Source organism: Manacus candei, unplaced genomic scaffold (assembly GCF_025592945.1).
Source record: "Manacus candei isolate 608988 ecotype Guabito, Panama unplaced genomic scaffold, ASM2559294v1 h1tg000126l, whole genome shotgun sequence".
In the NCBI taxonomy this organism is placed as follows: Eukaryota; Metazoa; Chordata; class Aves; order Passeriformes; family Pipridae; genus Manacus; species Manacus candei.
In genome coordinates this window covers 903,577-928,415 of record NW_026138174.1, presented here as the reverse complement: position 1 = coordinate 928,415, position 24,839 = coordinate 903,577, and the positions used below count along the sequence as shown (strand labels likewise).

The 24,839-nt window shown below is 41.8% G+C and overlaps 1 protein-coding gene across 6 annotated transcripts in view; it reads left to right on the top strand.

The window, feature by feature from the left end:
- Positions 1–24,839, top strand: part of AGPAT3 (1-acylglycerol-3-phosphate O-acyltransferase 3) — an 87,275-nt gene that overhangs the window by 32,398 nt on the left and 30,038 nt on the right. For 3 of the 6 annotated variants that reach the window (XM_051770894.1, XM_051770897.1, XM_051770896.1), the window contains exon 2: positions 6,431–6,557. The exons of the other annotated variants lie outside the window; for them this stretch is intronic. The gene's annotated coding sequence lies outside the window, so the exon portion shown is untranslated. The remainder of the gene's footprint in view (positions 1–6,430; positions 6,558–24,839) is intronic. 6 annotated transcript variants of the gene reach the window in all.

The following is a 24,839-nucleotide window of genomic DNA, read 5'->3' as shown; positions in this document are numbered from 1 at the left end:
GTGTTTAGGAATTTTATTTTTTCCTGGCTGAAGTCCATTTAAAGACTTACAGCTCTAAAACCTACCTATAAATCTATTGCACAGCAAAGAAAATGTCAAAGCAGTAGGAGAAAAGCTTGTGCGGCACCTGGGGGGGCAATGCAGGGACCCACAGACCCAGGGTTTGGGGCAGGACTCAAAATGAAGGTGGCAGAGGAACACTGAAATGAAAGGTACATGCTGTGATGAAGGTCAGCCAGAAAAAAAAAATCATTGAAGGATGTTTACAGCTGGAATTCGTTTTGTTTTGTTTTTTAAGACTTGAAAAGTGAAAGAAGAAGGGAAACTAGGAAGTTAAGCTTATCCCTTACCCTGCAGGTCATTCCTGTATATGTTTCCCACACTCCACAGCAGGTCTCTCTATATAGTATTTAAGTGCTGAGTACAGCACCTCTCCTTGTTTCTGTGTCCTTTATGTAGCTCTGTGTTCTGTGATTGCCATAAAATTTTTCTATAATGGGCTTATTCTAAGCAAAAGAGTATTCCAGAGTTTAAAAGAAAAAAAAAATCCCTGGGATTATTCTGAATACAAGAGACTTGCATAATATATCAAGATAAAGAAAAAAAGGTGTGTAGTAATGGCCATTTAGAAAAATAATTTGAGTCATTTTTCAGTCTTCCCAGATGTGAATTTAGGCAATTCTTGTATGAAGTATGAATGAGCTTGCATCAACATTCAAGATTTATTCACAATTTAAATTTCATTAATAAACCCAGCTAAGACCCAAGCATTCCCAAAGACAAGGAAATACAGAAACCTTGCCTAAGGCTGCTCAAATTCCCCTCTTATACTTCCTCTTTTATGCTGTTTTTCATTTAGGCCTTTAATCAGGGATAAGTCAGGGAAAACCTCTGAGGTAACTAGGCTATAAGAAACTGCAGATAAATGATTAGCTGTCTGGACTGTAATTGGGATAATATTTCCCAGGACAGGGCACACTTACTAGCTTTGTTCAAAGATGTTCTGCTGTGGTTGGTTAGGGCAGCTGTGGCTTTCCCATCCTATATCACTTCACACGGCCATGGTCTCCTGTCCTGTATTTGAAATCCTGTATTTGAAGCTTGGAGTGAGAGGAAAGCTTTCCAGCACAGTAGTGCTATATAGGCATTTGAGTTAGTAAACTTGCTGAGGACTTGTCCTATTTCTGCTCTCTAGTAGCAAAAGAGTTACAGCCTCTGTTAACCAAGAATAATTCAACCTCTTCAGCTTGGACTGGGGTTGTGCAGCAGTCCTGCTGCAGTGATCCTGGGCACTGTCTCCTCCTCCAGCCATTGGCACTGCAGGAAGGACCATGTGCAACTGCTTCAGCCCCAGCAGTTCACAGCTGGGAAATTCTAGTGCATTTTCCTGCCTATAAACAATAAATAATAAGAGCCATGGGAAGAACCCCCCTTCTTCAGGAAGTTAAACTAACACCCTGGGCTGTGGATTGGAGTGGTTGAAGTGCAGGCTATGGGAGCAGTGATCCCTGGCAGAAGGCTGGGATGGACAAGAGGGGGCAGTAATGTTTTAGGATGCCACAGCTGAACCTGGTCAAGGATGTTTTTCCATCAGAACTCTGGCTCCACAGAAGGTTATGGACAGGGTTAAGTGTAACTGGTGGGCTGCTGGTGCTCCAGCTCGCTCATGATGAGTGAAAAGAGAACTCTCTTGAGTCATAAGGCCACAGATACATTCACCCACTTCATTCTTGCTTATCTGTTCCCTGTCTTACAACTGAAGGGTTTGGTTGCAGATTGCAATGGAAAATTAACTGCTTTGTTTGCTGCAGAAGTGTAATTTCCATCTTGGAAAGGGAGAGGGTTTGTCTGTCATTTGTCCATCTAGGTCAGTAGTCTGGTTTATAGTGGATGTCTTAAAAAAACATTTACAGTCAACACAATGACTGGTATTTGCTCTGTCATTTCCATGTCATTAATAATTCCAGTTGTCAGTCTACTCACAGCCATGGCAAGAAGGTTCACAGTTCAGTTATGGATTATGAGGGAGGAAAAAACATTTTTGATTGTTTGTTGTATACCCATCATAACTTACTGATATCCTCTCTGTTTTTCCTTCTGTGACTGAAGACTTCCTTTTCTGAAAGCACTTTCAAGTCAATCATTTCCAATTATCCTTAGGGAAGCAATTATTTTTTAGAGGCCCTCCTTCTCAAGATCTGATGGTCACAGTAGTAGGATGGTGGCAGGAAGAAATTTCTCGAAGCCATTCTGTTAATGATGGATGATTCCATAAGACACTGAGAGAAGGATGCCATGAAACCAGTTTTACTGTCTAGAGAGAAAGGTAATTTGTGATTAAAAATACATTATCAAGCTTTTTATTTTTTCCCCCTTTTCTTATTTTCCTGACATTCATCCATCAACATCAGGGTATTATATGGAAGGTGGTCTTTAGAGAGGAGAACAAGCTGTGGGTCAAGAAAATACTCAGAAGATTCAAAGATACTGATAACTCCTATGGGGAGGATTAAAGCTGACCAGCAAATGCTTTCAGTAATTTTAATAAATTATTTAAGAGAAAGAGAAAGGAAAGAAGGGGTGGGGAAGATAAAAAGGAATGAAATGTTCTCCTTTTGAGATGATGCTGAAGACAGAGTTATATGTGTGCACTTTTGAGTCTTGTATGTCTTAAATGTTGGAGCACTGAGAATGTTTTCAAAGCTGTGGTATCAGAGTAGCTAATGGAAACATGGAGGTTATGTTGAATTCAATGCAAAGTACTGTGCAAGAGAGAAAATGTGTTAAAGTGCATGCACATTTATATTTAATTGGGGGACTTTTTTGAAATGGAAAAAATGTGTGTACCTAAATGTGACTCTGTCCTCCCTGTACTGCCTAAATCTGTTTGTTCCATCTTAGGAGACATTAGAAAAGCAATTTGATACAACTTGCAATGTCCGGTTCATGGAGATATATCTATATCTATATCTATGGAGATAGATGGATAGATATATGTGTACACACACACACATATATGCTTTCTTTATATATATACAGTATATATAATATATATATATAAACAATGAGATTCTTAATTGGAAAATCTTCTCTCTCATTCTTTAGGGCTCAAGTACCTCTTGTGCAGGCACCAGTACAATAAACAGTACTGGACTAAAAGTTTCAGATCCTGTTCTTTTGCATAACACTGCTGTGCTTCAGTATCAAACCAGAAATTATTCTCCTACCAGTTGCACTCTTTCATTCTGGGGACTTTGACCTCAGTTTTACCAGTTTTAGTAAAATGTCTACATGAGAGACGTTGTACACAGGCAGAGAAAAGGCAAAGATCCCTTTGACAGCCCATGAAGGCAGAGTTCAAGAACTGTTTCCAGGCAAGGGAATGGGGTTATTCCAAATAGCAATTTGGCATATGTTTCATCAGCTTTATGGATCTCTTCCTTGTGGGATATTGGGAAGTAGGGTGAGATACTGTTCATGACTGGCTGAGCTTTTCTAGTGCCCACTTTTTATTGCCATACTTACATATGAGGATTTTAATGTAAACAAAGTGGCTAACATTATTTTAAATTAAGCAATATTTGTTTGCCTTTTCGATAGGCAGGAATATTACGGTAACCATTTGTACTTCACCCTATAAATCAGCTTCCCCCCCAGCCCCATAACTCACAGTATGACCTTCCTCCACCAGCACTGAGAACTGAAACAGCTGCTCTTGGTGACAGTTTTATAGACCCTTCAATGAATGTTTAGATGGGACAGCTACAGAAAAAATGGTTGGAGCTAAAGAAAGCAGGTAATGTGTCATAACGGGGCCTCCTTAAGCTTGTAGGTTTATAGTAATCAAAGCAAAGCTCCCAGAGCTTTGCTGTTCTGAAAGGTTCAAGCCTAAGCTTACTCCTGACCAGGTGATACCTGTTTGTTCTGATATCAGGAGCCTTTTTTGTCTGAAGTGGTTTATTTCCCTTCCTAGTGGTTATCTTCGCTGCCTTACAAGGAGCAACTGCATTCCCTGTAAATGCCCCTCCATCCCTCTCTCCCTGTGTGTGATATCAGTGCTGGAAATCCTCCTTCAGCCTCCTGTGTTTCTAATGCCTCCTTTTTGAATTGGGCAGCCTCTCTTATGCAGCATTCCAGATGGGATTTTAGCAGTGCCTCTATGTACTTTTCTGTGCTTCCACTCTCCGTTGGACACATTTCTCTGGATACATCCCAGGATTGCACGTGTGTTTTTTTGCAGCTGCATTTCAGTGGTGACTCACAGACATTTTGTGCTGAAATGGGCTGGTGCATCCAGGCCCTTCTCCAGACACTAATCACCCTCCAGTGTCTGGCTGGGGCAAGTTTATTTTATATATGTGATTGTGCATTGTATATTAGTGACTTTCATCCTAATCCTGTGGCTCCAGACTTTGTGGCCATGGTGCCTGTTTTATTAATAACTCAATATACCTTCTTGTTCAAATTGCTTCCCAGCTTTGTCATCATCTGCCATAATTACTTTTTTTGTATGCCAGCCGTTAATCAGTTAAAAATGAACCAGAAGACTGATTGTTGGGTTTTGTGTTTTCATTAGTAACCTCCAAGGTGTCTGCAGCTTTTTTCTTCCCATGCTGTCTGTCACCATCTCTTTTGGGCAGGATCTTTGCTGTCACAGTTCCTCTACGGGTCTCCAAGTTTACATGTGTAATCTTAGGCCACATGGAAAAGTATTAAATAGTGGGTTTTGAATATCCAGGTAGATGAGACTTACTTATATTTATTTTGAGTAAACTCCCTGCATCAAACCTGTTGTGTCCCGATCTCTTTGTAGCTTCACATCCCAATGCTTCTTTGTCAGTCTTTGCTGAAATCTTCAGTGCTGTTGATGAGTTCTGTAGCCTTTCTTATGTGTGTCAAGTCAAGTTGGTTCAAAAAAGTACTGGCACTAAAGTCTTGAAATGAATCTGATTATTCTGCATTTATAGAGTTCTTTTAATTGAGTGTTGAGCACTTGCATGTGTTGGCTTTACTGGACAATTTTGAAGACAAAAAGTTACGAGAAGTAGTGTCTGTTTTTCAGATGCTTCCCATGTCATCTGATTTCCTTCTCTTTAATGGCTGTGGGGGAAGATGATACCCTTTGTTCCAAAAACCAGCAAATGTGTTTAGACATTAAACTGGCCTTGGGCAATGTGCCAGCCCAGGTAGACTGGTAGCCAGGTGGGCAGGAGTAACCAGGGCTAACCAGTATTTCCTAGTACGGTTTGTTTTCAACAACGTTTTTACACAAATTTGTCTGAAATGGGTTGGAGTTGAGCAGTTTTCCAGTGGCTTGATATCCAGGGTCAGTATGTACAGTATGAACCTACAGGTCTGGTCCTTATTTCTGTTCCTCTGATGACACTGTCACGGAAATCTATAAATGACTGTATGAGTCAGTGCTGGTTCCATCCCATGGCAGGTACCTGCTGGGCATCCTAGTAAGGCATTTGTGTTTTCCTGCAGACTTTACATCCTGGTTAAAACAAGTCATAAATGAAGCAATTTGTGTGAGAGGAGCACTGTTTGTTCTAATGACTTTCTAAAGGAATTGGTGGGTTGTTTCTACAACTTTTTGTTAGGTTTTGTGATACATGAACTTGTTGGGCCGATGTTTGAAGAATCTTTTCAATTCGTTTTTTTTATTTTTTAAAGAAAAATAGGTTTGCAGTCTGGTAAATCTGAGTTTCTTTGGGGGGGTTTCCTCTTTAAGTTTGAAGATTTCTGCACGAAATTTTCATGGTGTAAGGCTTGTGAAATTAGATAACACACTTTAAACAAGCCACCTCTGGGTAAAGTACATCTCTAATTACTGAGACTAAATTATGTGGAAAGTGAGCTTGTGTCTGAAGTAAATCTCCAGTTCACCAATCTAAAATTAAATAATGATTAGCTTAATTGCTTCAGGATCATAAAAAACACTCTTAATAAAATACAGAGATTAAGTGTGTGTTTGGAGGGCAGATAATTGCTTCTGCTTCATTTTCAGTAACTTCTCTCAAGACAGGATTTGTAGGTAAAAGAAATACCTTTTGTTATGCTGATTAGTAAAGCTGGGGAAAAGTAGGCTAGTTCTTGTGTATGCAAGCCCTTGCTCCGTTCTGAATAGAAGCTGCAATTTCACTACTTAATGTAAATTGAGAACACTTGCTTTTAATTTCGTAGATATGAGCCAGTTAGACCCCCTGAAAGCAAAAGTAGTTGGTACCTGTGGAGCTGAGTGTGGTATTACACATGGGAAGAAGGTTTTTTTTTCTGCAGAAAAAAGACACATAATTTTAGTAAGAAATGTTTGAGTTAAAGAATTCATTACCTGGGCTTGCAGCTGGGTGTTGTTTGCATTGTGTTTTGCTTCTAAACAAAATATTTTTTACCTTCATTCATTGAAAAATGTCTTTTTTGCTTATAGGCAAATGAGAAAGCAAATCTCTTGAAACATAAGCAGTGGTACTTCCCTGGAGGGAGGAGATGGGGATTCTCCTGTTGCTCTGAGTGTTGCCAGGTGCCAGAAGTGGTCCCCGGTGGTGGTGGTGGTGGTAAGAAAGAAAATCTTCCCCCATGTTTCTGTGTTTGCGTTCTGTCTGTAGCAATAATGTTTTAGGAAAAAAAAAAAACCACGTGTGCAAATCCTGTTCTTTTCACAGAGCTGCATGAACTGCTGGGAGAGGCGTCAGAAGTCTCCCACTCTGAGAATTTTAATTTAGGAATGAAATCAGCGCTTCAGCTTGTTGCTTCTGCTGTCTCATGTATGTTGTGTGTGTTGGTAATCATTGCAGCAGAGACTTAACCACAAATAAGCCTCCAGGGGACTCTAGAAATACTTATCTCCTCCTTCCTTAAATGGAGAACTGTGCCTTTACAGTGCTCCTTTATGGAGTTCATAGAATGCTGGCTCTGGGGTCGTCTTAGGCTGCCTTTAATCCAAACATCTTTAAATTTTGTCCAGTAACCAGGTATGAAAATATTAAGTACATCAGCAAACTTCCTCCTTTTTGCCTTTTTTTTCTTTTTCCTAGTCTGTTCTACAAGCAGTGACAGGGAAAGTGGAAGGCTGCTGAGACCCCACTGACACAGCAGTAGGGCAGTTTGTTTTTTTTTTTTTCAGGGTGGGATCCTAAAACTAATCCTAGGTTAGTGTCAGAGATTGACATTTTGGTGACGATCTCTGATACCCCACCCCTACATGGACTATTAGTATCTTTTTTATGGCTTTTTTTAGGTAATTTAGTCTTGGTGATTTTACAAAGACCCAGATTGCTGCTCCAGTATTCTATAACCTTTCAAGATCTATTGTAGGACAAGCAGTCCCCCAAGAAATGTTGATTTGTGTGAGATGTTTCTCAAAGCTCTGATTCATGGGGCAGCATGTACTGGATCAGCCACAGTCTGTGTTTAGGGCATGTATTCTGATCCTGTGCAAAACTACATCCCTTTCAAATGTACATTTTTGTGCTATAGAGGAAGTTAAAGCATTGATTCCAGGTCATTAAGTGGGCTAATAGCCACTTTTTGCAAACCCCAAATATCGAAATTTTACCCCCCAAAAATAGCTATTGTAGCTGAACCTGGTAATGCTGACTGCCTGCAGGCTTTGGTGTGTGAAGAGTGACTCAACAGGTTGATTCATTAAAGTAGCCTTGTTGCAATGTCTTAGTGACCAGCTGCTTTCAAAACTGGTTGTGTAAAGTATTTTTACCTGGGCTCATTGACACTGGTATAATAGCAATGCCCCAGAAATGCATGAAAAATACCCTTTTTTTGTGTTTGCTGTTTTGTAGGATATTTTTCAACTTACATGGCTACAAGTTTTTGCTTTTCTTCTTTGTCTGTTAAGACTTGAAAAGGCCATCAGTGTGTTACTGAGAAGCTAAAATATGCTTGGGGGGCAGGATTTTGAATTGTGAGAGCTCTTGAATTTTCAAGCCATGCTTCTGTTTTGGAGAAAAGAGAATTTAGACTTCTGATCCTCAGCCCTGCAGGCTGCCGGGCCTGTTGCCTGTGCCCTTGTGTAGCTCGTGCGTGGGTGCCTGATCTTGGGTCTCTAAAACTTACAAGGAGGAATAAACTGGAAATGAAATGTTCTGAGGGAAGGGGATGGCCATGCTGGAAGCTGCATGGGTTGAATAATGCCATGAGTAATTCCTTCAGCCTTCACATTGTTCAGGGGACAGCCACCAAGTTGATTAGAAGGATGGAGCACTTCTCCTGTGAGGAAAGGATGAGAGAATTGGGTTTGTTCACTCTGGAGAAGACTGAGGGGTGACCTGATTGTGACCTAATTGCAGCCTTCTAGTACCTGAAGAGAATCTACAAGAGAGATGGAAAGAGACTATTTACAAGAGCATGAAGTGACAGGACAAGGGGCAATTACTTCAAACTAACAGAGAGGAGGTTTAGATTAGATATTAGGAAGAAATTCTTCCCTGTGAGGGTGGTGAGGCCCTGGAACAGATTGCCCAGAGAAGCTATGGATGCCCATCCCTGGAAATGTCCAAGGCCAGGTTGGATGGGGCTCTGAGCAACCTCATCTAGTGGAAGGCATCCCTGCTCATGGCAAGGCTTTGGAATGAGATGATCTTTAAGGTCCCTTCCCACCCAGACCATTCTGTGGTTCTAGGATTCTATAAATGCTGAGTGGATTGGTAGATTCTAATGTGGATTATGGAAATTGTACTGAGCTTTTCAGCATCCCTGTGAATGCTACTACCGGGGAACAAATCCCCACCTCATGAACTAAAGCACAACAGGTACCAACAGGCACACAGACAAGGTGGTGAGGGACTGGATTATAGGGAGACTAAATTAGGATAGAATGTCACATAAGAGACATTCCTTCCTATTGGGGTTTATGCCCTGGCAGAGGCCCTGTAGGTGTCATCTGCTGCTGTTGTACTTATTGTGTGTCTTCATGGAGGGATTTCTTTTTCTCAAACTGTAACAATTGATGGAAGATTCAACTTTCGTGTAAGCTTAGGTGGGGTCCACAAAGAGGGGGGAAAAAACCATTATTTGCAAAGAGCTTGTGGACATAAAGATTGATCAGGCTAGACCTGAAAGCAACTCACAAAAGCAGTCATGGCAGTCACAGTTTCAAGAGTTTCTGTAGTTCAGACAAGGAGAAACATAAAGTACATTGGAAAAACAGTTACATTCTCTGCTTTCATATTTAATTTACCAATGTGGAAGCTGTGGTAACGGGCTGTTTCAAACCCAGTAAGACAGAGGCCTCTTCACTGGCAGGGTCATGTTCTGAAAAGCTGCTACCAGAGGTGCCATCCTTGCTGTTAGTCTGACGTGATCTAATTCTTAAGTTAAAAGTCAGTTTTGCACAACATGCAGAAGTAATGTTCTCTCCTGTCTGTTTTTAACAGATAATTAGTCATTGATAACTCACTGAGTCAGAACACTATGAAAATAACCAAGGACTAATTTTCTCTAGTATTCTACAAGCACTCCAGGTCTGGGTGTGTTAGGTGTGTTGTAGCATGGGAACACTCTTCTGCAAGGTGGGAAGTGATGCTCTGAACTCTTTCAGGACAGGGCAAATATTGTTTCCATGTCCTTCACTTCAGTATGCCTCCTCTAGCTACTGAACCCACGTATAAGAGGTGGGCATCAGAAGATCACCTCAGCTCTCCTTGTTGTAACTTTTATTTGGAAGAAGTGAGCATGACAGTGGTGTTTTCTGAAGCACTCAGTCCTCCTGCTCTCCAAAAACTGCACCCCACCTAGCTTTGCTCCCCAGAAATCTTAGGGAAGGGGCATCCTCGTTGGACAATGCTGGGTACATTTGTGCCTGGGACCCATCACTGTTCAGCCCTGCCAGGGTGGTCACAGCTCTGGGCCAACAGAAGATCCACTTCTAGCTGGAGGGATCAGCTGTTGGAAATCAAGGACCTATAAACTTGATCTCCTAGGAATGCTTATTTTGAGAAGAAGAAAATAATCCAAACTAAAAGTGCTTTATAAGAAGCTGTGATGGCATTTACCCTTACTCTTTTATAATTGTTTTGAAAATGTCACTGTTGCCATTGGAGCAATTGTTTTCACACGTGTAAATTGTGAAGGGCACACATTCAGGACCTTTGGCAGTACTTTCCAAAGCCAGCAGCAAGTATAGATGGGAATACAAATACTGTCACAGGATGTGTTTCCATGTAATATTATTATCTATGGGACCAGATGGGATCCATCCCAGGGTGATGAGGGAGCTGGCAGAAGAGCTTGCCAAACCCCTCTCCATCATCTTCCAACAGTCCTGGCTCACTGGGGAGGTTCCAGGTGATTGGAGGTTGGCGAATGTCACCCCAATCCACAAAAAAGGTTGCAAGCAGGACCCTGGCAACTACAGGCCTGTCAGCCTGACCTGGCAGGGTGCCTGGCAGGGTTATGGAGCAGATCATCCTGAGTGCAATCACACAGTACCTTCAGGATGGACAAGGGATTAGACCCAGCCAGCATGGGTTTAGGAGGGGCAGGTCCTGTCTGACCAACCTGATCTCTTTTTACAATCAGGTGACCCACCTGGTGGATGAGGGGAAGGCTGTGGATGTGGTCTATCTGGACTTCAGCAAGGCCTTTGACACTGTCTCCCATAATATACTCTTGGAAAAGCTGGCAGCCCATGGCTTGGACAAATGTATCCTCTCCTGGATTAGGAGCTGGCTGGAGGGTCGGGCCCAGAGAGTGCTGGTGAACGGGGCTGCATCCAGTTGGGATCTGGTCACTAGTGGTGTTCCCCAGGGGTCTGTGTTGGGTCCAGTCCTGTTTAACATCTTTATTGATGATTTAGATGAGGGGATTGAGTCTATCATCAGCAAATTTGCTGATGACACCAAATTGGGAGGGAGTGTCGACCTGCTGGAAGGCAGGAGGGCTCTGCAGAGGGATCTGGATAGACTTGAGAGATGGGCTGATTCCAATGGGATGAAGTTCAATAAAGCCAAGTGCCGGGTCCTGCACTTTGGCCACAACAACCCCCTGCAGCGCTACAGGCTGGGGACAGAGTGGCTGAAAAGCAGCCAAGCAGAGAGGGACCTGGGGGTACTAATTGACAGGAGGCTCAACATGAGTCAACAGTGTGCCCAGGTGGCCAAGAAGGCCAATGGGATCTTGTCCTGTATCAAAAATAGCGTGGCCAGCAGGACCAGGGAAGTGATCCTTCCCCTGTACTCTGCGTTGGTGAGGCCACACCTTGAGTATTGTGTTCAGTTCTGGGCCCCTCAGTTCAGGAAGGATATTGAGGTGCTGGAGCGGGTCCAGAGAAGAGCAACAAGGCTGGTGAAGGGACTGGAGCATAAGTCCTATGGGGAGAGGCTGAGGGAGCTGGGGTTGTTTAGCCTGGAGAAGAGGAGGCTCAGAGGTGACCTCATCACCATCTGTAACTACCTGAAGGGAAGTTCTGGCCAGGTGGGGGTTGGTCTCTTCTCTCAGGCACTCAGCAATAGGACAAGGGGGCACGGGCTTAAGCTCCACCAGGGGAAATTTAAGTTGGATATCAGGAGAAAATTCTTTACAGAGAGAGTGATCAGGCATTGGAATGGGCTGCCCAGAGAGGTGGTGGATTCACCATCCCTGGAGATTTTTAAATGCAGATTGGATGTGGCACTGAGTGCCATGATCTAGTAAATGGACTGGATTTGGACCAAGGGTTGGACTCGATGATCTCGGAGGTCTTTTCCAACCCAATCGATTCTATGATTCTATGATTATGACTTAACAGCAAGGCCAGTTTTGTGAGCTTTTATCTCATTCAAGAAGAAATTGTCTGGGTAATTCAGATCTCTATTGTAAGATGGGAGCAAAAGATCTCAGCATCTCCTTGTGCAGTTCTTTTCCCTGTAGTGAAGGTATAGCAATGCCACTTGTTACTGTTCTGTGTGCCCTGGAAGGAAAACATCTTCGCTGCTTATGGCTGGAGGCCAATGCAGTGCTGGGACATTTGGTAACATAAATTCACAACTCAGCTGCAGGCGCTGTTTTTTAAGGCTGTTCCTCCCCTTGTGCCCACTGCTACCAATTTCTCAGCTTTACCAGGTTAACTGAGTTAACTGTCCCCTAATGGCTATGGAAATGATCTATTCGATAAAGATTTCTAAATTAAAATTGGAAAAAAACCCCCCTACAAACCCAAACCTGAAAAAAAAAAACCAAACCAAAAAAAATCCTCAGCAAAAAGCCCAAACCCAACAGTTTATCTTAAGATATATCTTGTTGGTACAGATCTGGGATGAGTAATAACTCTAAAAGCAGTTATACAAGCAAACCTTGAGGACATGCTGACCTTAAGCATGAGTTAAGAGTGAGCCTCTAGTAGTGCCTGGGAGTAGAAACTTGTGAGCAGTCAGTCAAACCAGGTTTAGGATAAGTTCCCAGTTGCCTGGAATAAATGAACTTACAGAAAAAAATACTTCTTATTAATGCAGTGAAGTTTCAATTATTCCAGTTATTTGAAAATCTGGTTTATTATAGTAAAGGCAAAAGGAATTTAAATAGAATGAATAAAAATAAGTAGTTCATGCTCAATGGGCTTAAGAAGTGAACATCACAGTCTGCAGACTCAAGAAGCAATTATACATTACTGAGTAAATAGAATGAAGGTTTGTGTTTTATGTCTTGATTGGAGAAATATTGATTCTTCTGGATTAGTTCTGGTAATTAGACCAGGATGCTTGTTTGTGTATTTTAAATGAAGCTAGACTGGTTTGCTAGACTCATTGTCTGTAAATGTGTCCTATATTAACATATTGCATTGAACTCCAGGCAGTTTTTAATATCCTTAAATCTCTGAGTTTTTGGCATATAATTGCAGACGAACTGAGGGTTATTCTGGCAGATGAAAATGAATCAGAAGAGCATAAATACTGCTTCTCAAACCACTACTCAGCCTGACTGAGGAGCTTTTGAAGAGCAGTGCCAAGCTAGCAGTGGTGATGTCCATAATTCGAGTTTGGCACATAAGCTCTTTTGAATGTGAGGCTTTGGTACAATTAACACCTCTTTTTACTAATTAGCTTCTAATTCTACAAATGATGGGGAGCAATTTTTGACTTGGCAGTCATGCTGTTCTGAAATTGCTGCAAGCTCCAAGAGAAGTGGGCGCTCACTTTAAACTAGTAGTCTCCCATTTTACATTTCTTTCAGTGCTTCATAACTGTGCCAGGTTAACAGGTAACAACCTCTGCTCCCATGATTCTCGTGTGTCCCTGGCAGAAGTGGGAGTGATACAGTGGAATGTATGGAAATGTAGAAATTTCCATGCAGGCAGCTAGGGTTGTGATCACTGAGAAATCTCCTGTGGCCAGATCAGTATCAGTATTTGTAGGACTGAAAAAGTACTCACAGTGTTGGGATTTTTTAATGTCCTTTCGTCTAGATCTGTCAGAGCCAGTTTACACGAGACGACAAAAAGAGCAGAGAGCATCTGTGAAATCTCCCATGCTTTCACTATCAGTTGAGGAACAGCCCTCATGCAGCATAGCTGCCTGAATATTGCTGGTGCAAGGCAGGCATGGATTTCTAGTGGGCCAGTCATTTCCAGGATCCCTGCAGCCTTCTGGAAAAGGATACTTAGGTCACCTCCCTCTCAAATATTGCGTTAAAAGACCGCTGTTCAGAAGGAGCTGAACGAGCAAAAATGCATCGTGACAATGCTGACCAGTCCTGGATTTGTGACCTTTGTTGGCAGAATCTTTCAAAGACTGTGTGTTACCATGGGAAGATCCCCTCTGCCAAATCCAGAATGGTTTGAATCAACTGTATGTGCTAATAGAGGCCTTGTCAGCAACAGGACACCAAGCCACCAAGAGATGGAAGGTCTTAAGAAATGGGGAGAGCTGTAGATGTTTCTCTTCAGGTCTTTCTCTGACAAGGATTTTAAGAGAGATGGGCTGTTTGCAAAGTGGCTGCTGTTTAGTTTCCTAGACGAATGGCCCAACAACAACCTGAAATTTAACTTAGAAGTGAGAGGGCTGTACACTGTTAATGTTTTTGAAGGCGTGAGATACTGTATTTAAGTGTCTTGGTTGTGATTGATAAAGATTTCACCACATTCAAATGTTCACATTGATGTCCATGCAGTTCAACTTTTGTGTTCAAAATTGGTCTTCAGATTTTCATACGAGAAGGATTTTTCTTTCAGTAGTTGTTTGGGGGTTTGAGGGATTTTTTTATTTTTGTTCAGGGCAGGGAACATTACACTGAAAAGGTTGTGCAGTGTGTGGCTGCTGACAGTATTCAGACCACAAGGGGCTGGTGTGATCTTGTCAGAAAACACAGAGCAATAAAACTTTGTCTGGCATGTATTTGTTTTTGCTATCAGTCTGCTTGATAAGTATGGCCTGTCTTTTTTAGAAAGATACCTGCTTTTGTATATATGTAAAGAGAGATCTGACCACAGGGGCAGATATGGATTCAGACTGATAACAGCCTTGTGAAATATTTGTCAGTGAAATCATCCAAAAGAAGAATAGATGCTGTATTGAGAAAGAAACACACTGCTGATTGCAGCCGTGGTGACAGCAAAGAGAATAAAGGCTGGATCCCATACAAGGAGAAAGGAGGTTAGTTACCCAGCAGAACACCTACATCTGCTGTTAGTATTTTTACTTCTCTGTCTCCCCTGTGATATGAAGATTTTCCAAATCCAGATGCTTCAAAACGGTGACTTTTTAATTTCCTCCCTCTCCACGTGGCTCTGTCTCCTTCCAGGGTCAAACCCTGGAAAATCTGCTGGTGAAAGCGTAGTCTTCCTATACAGAAATGTATAGATGAGGTATATGTGACATATATACATGAGGTCCATGTGACAAATGTCAGCCTGGTGACAGGAGGCTGGTTGGTCTCTCCCACTTGTCAGAGATCCGTCAAGACATGGGACTTGTAAAGTTAGAATTGAGTGGCATGTATTCTGCCTTTCTCCACTGCTGGTGAGCAGTTTGCAGCTTGGAGATACATTTGTAGGGTGAAATAATGCAAAATGCTCTTCTGGCAATTTTTTTAGGTTTAGTATAGCAGAGCACTGGCAGGGGAAAACTTTCCTGTTGTCTCTCCTTGGTTTTGCGGTTGCGATTTCTACAGCGTGTGGATAGTTCTGGTGTCATCTGAGCCTCCACTTTAGTGTGTTATTCTTTTACTTACTTATTTAATAATCATAAAAAATAATAAATAGTTGTGTTTAAGGTTTTCCATCCTAGCAGTGCAGATTGTGGGAGCAAATGCTGGAGCAGAAGCATGAGGTGTAAGCACGTGAGGCCAATGCATTACCGTGGATGTAATCACAGAGCAAATCACCTTGCTGCTCTTCTGCAGAAGGTAGTGTTTTATACCTGAAATTTAAAGCAGCTCAGCACTCCTTGAAAGACAGACTTTCCATTTCTTCCCAATTAGTATTCAGTACTTCAAAGGAAAGCTTTGAACTTGGGTATGGGCTCACAGGCATGAATGTGATGTTTGCGGAGACTTCGCGTAGCAGCAGTCAGAGGCTTCTCCTTGTTCAGCCACAGCACATTTGCATGCAGACAGATGTCTCCTGACTGGCTCTCTCTGTGTCTTATGTTTGAGGCTTGGGTTTTTTTCTGCATAATTTTCTGTCCAGAAAGCAAAATATATCATTCTTCTTATACCTCAGATGATTCGCAGGTGAGACATTTTGTTTATCCTTTATTTTGCATCCCTGTTTTTAACAAGTAAGGGACCTGTGTAATTTTCCAGATTCACCCAGTCTCTCTAGGAGTTGGGCCCCTGGGTGTCACAGCTGGGTGTGTAGATGCACTTACAGTCCTGAAGTTTCTTTTGTAGCTTACTTTTATCTGAATATAAAAGACGAATTCCCATTTGTCTTGAAAATTCAATCACTTGGAGTGAAGAGGAGCATTTTGTGTAGTCTTAGAGATGAGTAGACACTACTGAGATTTTTCTTAATCATCAGAGACTAAGATTGGCAACATTTTGTAATTACATAACATTGATCTATTTTATACATTGCAAGAGGCCTATTACTCAAATAATTTTGTACTAATAGGGCTTCTGTTAGATAACTCCTTTTCTGTTTGTTATGTAAGGGCTGGTATTATAGAATCACTGTTTGAATACCAGCACTATAATTTTAGAGTTGCTTTTACAATAGAAATACCAAATCAGCCTTGCTCCAAATATAGGCAATTATTGCAATATCCTAATTAATATTTTTTTCCAAGTAAGACCTCTTGATAATTGCTACTTTTGTTTTTGTTTTCATTTACAAAATCCTGAGGCTGTCCTGTGCCCAGTCATAATCCATTATGTGCATTTTCTGTAATGAATGTTGTGCATTGGAAAAGTATTGATCAGCAGTCCTGGAAACTGGTGGTTGAGCTTCACCTACAAAAACATTGCAAGTGCCAGTTTAGTGACTCTGCATGTCTGAAACCCTCCTGTCATCTTTGAACTTCGTGTGAGGTTGTCTCTTGGGCTTTGGGCTTTATTTTAATGTAATTTAATACAGTCATTTCTGCAATTGAGAACAGAATCGGAGCCCACAGAAACGGGTTATTCTTATTTCCAAGGAATTTAGTTGCAAGCTATCTCCTTCACTGACAAAGATGTAGATAGAAGTAAGTCTTTTATCTGTGTAGTCACTTGAGAAATGTGTTTGAGTTGTAGATGAGGTTGAAAAAAGGTTTTACAATAGACCTGGACTTCTTACAGGATATGAGAGAGGCAGGAGGACCTGTTGACTTGATGCATAGAGAGCACTCAAAATTTTCCTTTATGTCACTAATGCTGTGATGCTTCTCTCCTTGTTGAGAAGCTGGATTCCACTGGACCCTATTCACCACACTTTATGAAGTATGTTGTATTTATTGTGTGTGCTTTTAAAATCAGAGGTGCATTCTTCTTCCACTCAGCTCTGCTGAACTGGATAAAAGCTCCTATTTGACTGTGACTTTAAAATTCATGGCCTGCTTTTTCCTTTTTGGGCAAGTAGTTCCAAGTATGTCTGTTTCTTTGATTATAAAATTTTCCTACTTATTGTGTCCTAAGTGGTTTTTTTGTCCTGCCTCTTTGAACTTTATTAAAAACTCCAAAAAATCTCTGTGATTCCACTTCCAGGACAGCCAGGGGTTTAAGAAGGGCCTTGGCTTTCTTTAGAGCTGCTGTTTAAGTTTGGTCAGAAAACAGGAGTGTCAGGGGCTATGGCTACCACTTTAATTTTTTCTTTGGCATTTAAGCTAGATTTTGGTTGGATTTTTGTTTCTTCCCGTCTCTTTAGAGGCCTAACTCTGACCAGGTGAGTTATGCCAGCTAAAACTGTGTCTTCATGGAGGGCTATGGTGGTGTAATGGTAGGTGAATGGGAATCACTCTTTAGTCCAACTCGTCTCCCTGTGTGGATGTGGCCTCAAGTCTCTCTTTATCTGGACTGTCCAGATTATGGTGCAGAACAGCCAGAAGGGCCCTAATCACACCAGCAGCACCGTGTTCCTGCTGCCTGTGTGGGGTGTAACTGCTGCCACCTCGTTTCTTTCCTCCCTGGACTCTGATATCTCCTTTTTGTTATCCAGGCTGCTGGACTGTGCCTGCTGTGGCTCAGGCCTTCCAAAAGCCCTGATTTTGGAGCAGGGAGAAGAGAGAGAAAACACTGTTGGCTTCAGATGGGTAGAGCTCTCCTCCGAGACCTGCAGAGAAAGGGGAAGGGCAGTGGAATCCCAAGTCCCCCTCAGCTGGCTGCAGAGTCCCTTTCTTTAGTCTGTGCAGTTCAAAGATGTCTCTTCATCGTACTGTGAAGGTGAACAGTCCTGCTGCCCCGCCAGGGCTGCACTCTGGGTGCAAACCAAACCTTTTCTCTGCACTGATGTTCTCACAAGCCTTCTGTTCACTCTTTGTGGAGAAGAGAAGGGCTTTGGTGCGGTGGGAAGTTGCTTTGTGCTAAAATCTAGATTTTTGTCAAAGTCTTTTGTCAGCTCTCTAAAACAAAACAAAACAAAAAACCCAAACAAACCCACAAAAAAAATGTGTCAAGTGACAGCGCTGAGCACACGTACATCACCACGCCAGCGAATCCAGTCCATTGTAGCCTGGTAATTTGCTGTAAGAAGCTTATTGGATTAGAGCAAAAGCCTGGTTTGTCAGCAACACCACCTGACTGTAATATTTATTGCAAAGTATTACCTATTTTAAATATTAGTCCGCTTCTGCCCCATTCATACCCCTGTTCTTGAGGTAAGAGGGGCTTTTTGGTTCAGTATTTTACAAAGCCACATAGTGGAGAGGACACCCAGCTTTTTTTCCTGCTGTTGAGCAGGCAGTTTTAGTAGCTGTGAAGCACTTCCAGATTTACCTTGATGTGCTTTTGTCACCATAATCCCTCCTCCATGTCAAGACTGATTTGCTTTCCCAGCCAAGACTCGCATCGTCCGTTTTTGCCGTTCCGTTTCTCCTCTTTTTTTTTTCTTTTATTAATCAATAACAAATTGGGAAGATGTTGGTGAACCAGTCGAGTTTATGCTTGTTAGCTGGAATTTGTGCTACGCTCATTTTCCTGGCTTTAGCCTATTACTTGTACTGGTAAGTTGAATTTTTGTACTGCGACTGCGGCAGTGGCTCGTCCTTTAAAGTGCTTCATTGGGGTGAGCTGGAGAGTGGCGGTCCTTTAAAAGTGCTTTGGAAGACTGATGTACTTACGAATTAATGTGGCTGGGGTAAATACCTTAACTTTCCTGTTTTGTGCTTGGTGTCCTTGTTGTTTGTTACGGAACTCGAGTTTTCCGTTTTTTGAGTTTTTGTATGTTTTTACTCAGCTGAGGGGGTGGTGGCTAAGGATGCCACCTAAGGTAAGATGGTGATTGTGTCTTTCCAGTTTGTTCTGAGAGCCTTTACAAGGTTCTTTCGCTCTTGTTTCGTGCTCTTGCTTAGAGTTCTTGTAGCTGTCTCTCGGCACGTAACTTGGAAATCGGGCTGTGTCAGGCTCACAATGTATCAGGGTATTTGCAGGACATAGGTGTCTTCCCTTCAAAAGGAATGTTTTCAAGAAGGTGGAAATTAAGATCTGCACAGTTTTTTCCCCTCAGCCCCTTGGGGGTGAGCTGGGGCCTGGGAGGGTGGTGACATGGAGCAGAGGAGCCAGGAGCCTGCACCTACCTGGGTGTCTGACCACGCTGGAAAACCACTTAGCCATGGGCCTGCCTGGGTTTGGGAATGGCAGGAGCAGAGCTGGGCTGCCCTACATTTCTGGGCTGCCATTGTTTCCCTGTGTCTCCACATATGGCCAAGACTTACAGCCAAAAGAAAAAGCTTTTCAGAGCCGCGTCTGGAGCAAACAGCAGCTTTCAGAAACCCGAGTGCAACGTGTTGACTAGTTTTAGTGAAAAAATACGTGTCACTTCAACTGTAAAAGGAAAAACCTGCTGGAGTTGGAATTAATATGACTATGACTGGAAAACTTTCCAGGGGGTGTGACGTTGCTATGAACAAGTTTTCAGCACAGCATGTGAGTTTGTTTCTTTTATAAGGTGTTTAAGACACAAAGAAATTAATATCTGTGAGGTGATCATCTTGGCTTTTTTTTTTGGCCAAGTACTTCCTCCAGGCAGTTTTGCCTGTGCTATTTACAAGCCCACAATCCTCTCTGTGTGTTTATGCACACTCTTCTAATATTAATGAGTTCGTTTACATTTAAGCTTTACAGTGAGTCTCTGCAGATATGTAAACTTTCAGCTATACAGTGTGGCAGTTCAAATTAAAATGTGTGTGATTACCAGCCTCTGTCGTCCTCCAAATGTTCAAAAAACCAGGACATTTGTAAGTGACTTTACAGTTTTAATGTTAAAAATCAGGAAATCTAAAGCTTAAGGACATTAAAGTTTTCCTGCTAAATGTGGGGTTTTTTACCAAAGAAAGTACATGTGGTAGGCATGTACATGAACACAGTGTAGTTTTTAATTAATTCTGCATGTCTTGAATCAATAGTGGAGTGGAGTGTGTGCATCTGATATCAGTTAAAATTTTGTGCTGGTACAAATATAAATTTGTGTCCCTGTTATGCATAGGGCATAGCATGTACATCTCTCTTGTGATTCTTTTTTTTCCTCCCTATTTTGTTCACTCTTAAAATTCTTGACTTGAATCCAGGTCAGATCTGGTTTGCAGGAGAGATTACAATTCTGCACACAGCAGGAATTAGCTGGTATTAGGTCAGATCCTCTTCTTCGACAACCTCAAGGTTCAGTAGAAAATTAATGACATCATCTATTTGCTAGTGAAAAGAAAGCTCATTCAAGCCTCTTTGATTAGATATAGATGAGGCTTAGTGTGAGTACCTCCAAGTGCCTTTTTGTCTTTGTTGGTTTGGGTATTATTAACTCTTTAATTTGTTGATGCTTGAAGAAAGATGACTTTGATAAATATTTTAGTTTATTAATTTTTTAACATAAGTCTGCCCTGTAGGAAGTAACTAGAAAGACTAATTTATTTATTTTTTTTTCTTCTTAAATGTGTTAGTTTGGCTACTGCAGGAGAGATACTCCCTTAGAATATCCTCAGACAGATCTGGGGTGATTAAAATCAGAGATCACCAGTTCATCAGGGAATCAACTTTGCATACTGAGAGATTAACTCTTTTTTTTTCTGTAATTCCATCTGATCTTTTGCTTCTCCTAGGTTGGAGCACCCTTATTAGCTTGCTGGACAGGACATATTTTGGTCACTTTCTGAGCTAGACTTAGTTTGTACTCTCTAAGGAATTCATCTAAGGAAGCAAAGAAGTGTCTTTGTTCCTCTGGGATTTGTGTGGCACCCGGCAGGCTTGGGGCTGGGAAAAAGATAAAAAGGCATTGCTCAGATATGTGAAGGGTGGTGCTCAGGCAGCAGTGAAAGATGAGGGAGGGATTACCACAGCCTCCTGAAGTTACAGGCAGCTGTATAGGGCATAGTCCAGAGGGCTCATCCATTTCCCAGCCACTTCTCACACGATTTCTTCTGATACCAGGTGTGAATTCCTCACAAGACACACTGCAGCAATCCAGTAATGCAAGACTGAATTACACAGAAATTATAAGAGCATAAGGCATCACATTTCCTTCTTTGCTCAGTCATTACCACTTCAGGGAGTTGGTTTGGTAAAGTCTCCCCACAACAAGAGACCCTAAAATAATTGTCCTTTTTCACCAATCAACAAAAACGTTTAGCACATAAATAATGGACTTATCATTCTGCATAGGCTTGACATCACTTAATATGTAGGATAAACTCATAAGAATCTTTTGCTCTGTTTTTTGTGGTTTTTAATTGACCCATTCCAAGCTACCAAATATTTGAAACAAAATGTTTTCCCTTTCTTTTCCCCCTCCTGCCAAATCTGCCCTTTGTTTCAGCTTCTGGCCACCAAAGGAACCTGAAATACTGAAGTGTATTTAGTTTGATTAATTGGTGTACTTTGTATTAGAAGTAAAAGTAATATAACACAGTAATTTTACTGTTCCTAGAGCTGCCTTGTAGCTTGAGTGATGTGCCCAAATGCCTGAACTTGCCATGAATGTTTTGATTTCATTAATGCACTCTAAGAGAAAAATAATTCAGATCACAAAGCTTTGGCTGCTGTTGTACTTTGTGCTGCAGCAGTTTAGCGTTTTTTTGAGAGGGGAGGCCTATGCTAGACTTGCAGTTTTAATGAGCTACATAATCTCACTGCCCATTTATTTTATTTGCTTATTGACTGCAATTGTGCTTTGCTCTCTGTTTCAGGTATTCAAAGCAGTAGTTTAGCATGTGATCTCTAATGATGTCTGTCTTCATCTTCACTTGGATTTTATTAGCAATTCCCATCACTGTATTTTTGGACTGAATGTGTTGCCTGTTATTTTAGGCACAATAACCTGGAAGTTTCTAATATGCATGTGCTGAAGGGGTGATTTGCAGGCAGCGAGGGCAGGTTGTTTCCGTGCTGCTGGCCCTGGGGATGGTTTGCTCTGGGAAATGCTGCAGTGTAAACTATAAACTGGTGAAATGCAGGGTTTGAGCTCTGTTCCTGTCAAATTAGGGCTTGGTTTGTGCTATGTGCTATCTGCAGATAATGTGCCCATAATCTAGGGGCTGCAGCGCTTGAAATGTCACCATGTTTGTGTAAAAGCCACTGTGTGCTCTGCTGCTTTATTTAGGCAGCTTAAGCAGAAGCACTGAGAAGATAGGTGTCCTACATTGACTGAGTAGTTGTCTATGAGATAAGTGCTAGAGATTAAAACAACCTATGTCTTCCCAACACACCCGTAGCACCAAACCACGCAATTTTAGGAGCGTAGAGTATTCCATTTAATCAGGAGTCTTGCAGAGAAGTTGAAACTGTGAGCAGTGGATTCTCAATGTGGATTTCACGGGGATTGTTTCTGTGATGTGGCTGCTGCTCGTGGAAAAACATGTAGAGTCTTTACTGTCTAAAAACTTGTTACCCAAAGGATTTTGTGACTGTGCCCATGTCCATAAACCATGAGTTTATCCAGGCTAACATAGCACTGCTGTGTGTTTGAATTTGATGACCTGAAGAGGTTGAGCTTGGCAAATTTTCAGCCTGCTTTGCTATGGAAATAAAATTAGTGTTGTCCTGTTCAAATACATTTCTCTGTCTCTCTCTCTTCAATGATGTGTTTGAACACATTGAGGAGTTTCCAGCCACACTTGGCTGGTAGGTGTCCATGGGGGTGTCTCCAAAACAACTGGAATCCTACCAGTTTCATGGAAGTAGCCAGGGAGAGAAGAAAGGAGTTGATAAGAACTGCATCCTAGGGAAATGTTATGAAGGCAAAGTTGGGTGTTCTTTGATATGCAGATCTCTACATGAATGTGAGCATGTAAAAGTGTATGTCAACACTGAAATCCAAGTTTGTATGGAACTAGGCTTTTGGAACTACGTGCTAAATTCCTTTCTTTGGCAGGCAGCTCTGTAAGCTACTTAAGCTCCTCTCTGCAACCAGAGCAATTGTTATGCACGAACTAAACAGAGATTCCTATATATGGGTCTGAGTTGGAGCTTAGGAAAAACATGAGATATTGAGGGCTGGAGGAAAGACTGAAAGAGCAGCTGTCAGCACCACACAGAATGTGTTTTGCTCTTGAACACAACCCAGGTTAACCCCAGGGACTTTGCTGATCAATCCCCTGGGCAGTGGTTGCTCTGCCACAGAGCTCTGGTCCGGAGAGGCAGCTCTGTTCCTGTTTCACTGAGGATGTGCAACAGCACAGTTCCCTGCTGGCTGATTCGGTTGCCCTTTGCAAACAAATGATGTCAGACTGTGATATGAGAGAGATGTGACTTAGCACTCTGAGACCATGAGAGAGACCAATCATTTTTACTGGTAGCAAAGAGATTAAGTGGAGTGAAACAAATGCTCTAAGTAATACTTAAACTGTCTTAAGAAGGATGAACTCGTTTCTAATCACATCTTAGATCTGCACAGCTGGTAGAGATGAAAATGAATCAATCTGTGGCTGAGTTACCTGATAGGTGTGTCTGTACTGCAGCTGTAATGTCATTAGTTTTAAAGGAGGAGTGAAATGCTTGTAAGAGTGGCCATGGCAACATAAAGCTCACTGCAGGCTGCAAAAACCACCTGGGAAGTGGAGTGAAAACTCAGGCAGTTTGGACTTAATTATCATTGCTGGATGTGCGGTGCCTGCCTTCCTGTAGAGCTCATTGATGACATTTCAGGGAAGAAAGAGGTCTCAGAATGGTTTCTCAGGTCTAATATGAGATCTCAGGATTCTATGGAGATTTCGATTGTGAGGTTGTAATTTTACAAGCATTCCTTATTAAAATAAAATACATGGAAGAATATAGTTGGGTGGGACCTCTGGAGCATGACATTTGAGTCTGAGGCAGCTTTCAGCCAGGAATATTTCAGAAATACATTGGTTTGCTCAGGGCTTTGTCCAGTTCATACATATCCAGTATTCTGTGAACTGAGAAGCCACCTTATTAGTTCGTGTCCAAAGGTGAGTGATAGGTCACTTTTTCCAGAGTTGGCTGCTTGGGAGAGGCCAGTTGACAATGCAAAGCAAACATCTGAAGTTTGATAGCCTTGAAACTGAAGTAAACCTGGAAGCAGCCTGTGGATTTCCTTTGTTGGTAGCCTTTTTGCCTGGAAAGGAGAGAACTGAGCCATATGCAGGTGTCCACACTTTGGCCTTGTCTGTGTGAAGTGCTGATCTCTCATCCTGCTCTAGGAGTCTGCCAGGCAAACAGATGCCATCAGCAGCTGGAGTCACTCCCCTTCTGCTTGTCCTAACATCTGAAATATATGTTCACTGGTGATTGTTCAGAGATGATTTCTCTCACATCACTCTCACATATGTATTCTGTTTGCTTTCACACAGCCCCATTTATTTATAAAACGAGATGCTGAAAGCAGAAATTTGAGAAAGCAAAGATTGTAAAGTGCTTACAGGAGCTGTCATCCGGGGAAGGGTTGAGGAGACTAACTGGCTGTGTATATGGGAGCAGGCAGGAGGACAAAAATGCCATCAGAGTGTAGATATCAAGAGTTCATTAACACAGAGGAGAGGGAAAAGCTTTGCAGAGAAAACTAACTAGAAATGATGGTATGAAATGAAATGTTAGGATTGAAAAATGTTGTTCTTAAAGTATTATAGCTCTTGTTCAGAACTTCTTCAGCAGAAAACACAATGGAGGAAGTGGCTTGCAGAGTCATAAAATTGATGGGTATTTCAATTCTTGTGAAAGTACTGTAAAAATAAAACTTGCAAACCATTAGGACACTATTTTGTATCTTGAGTTCAAAAATAGCATCAAGTGCACTTTACTAAGTAGACCATCTTTCTGCTTGGTACATG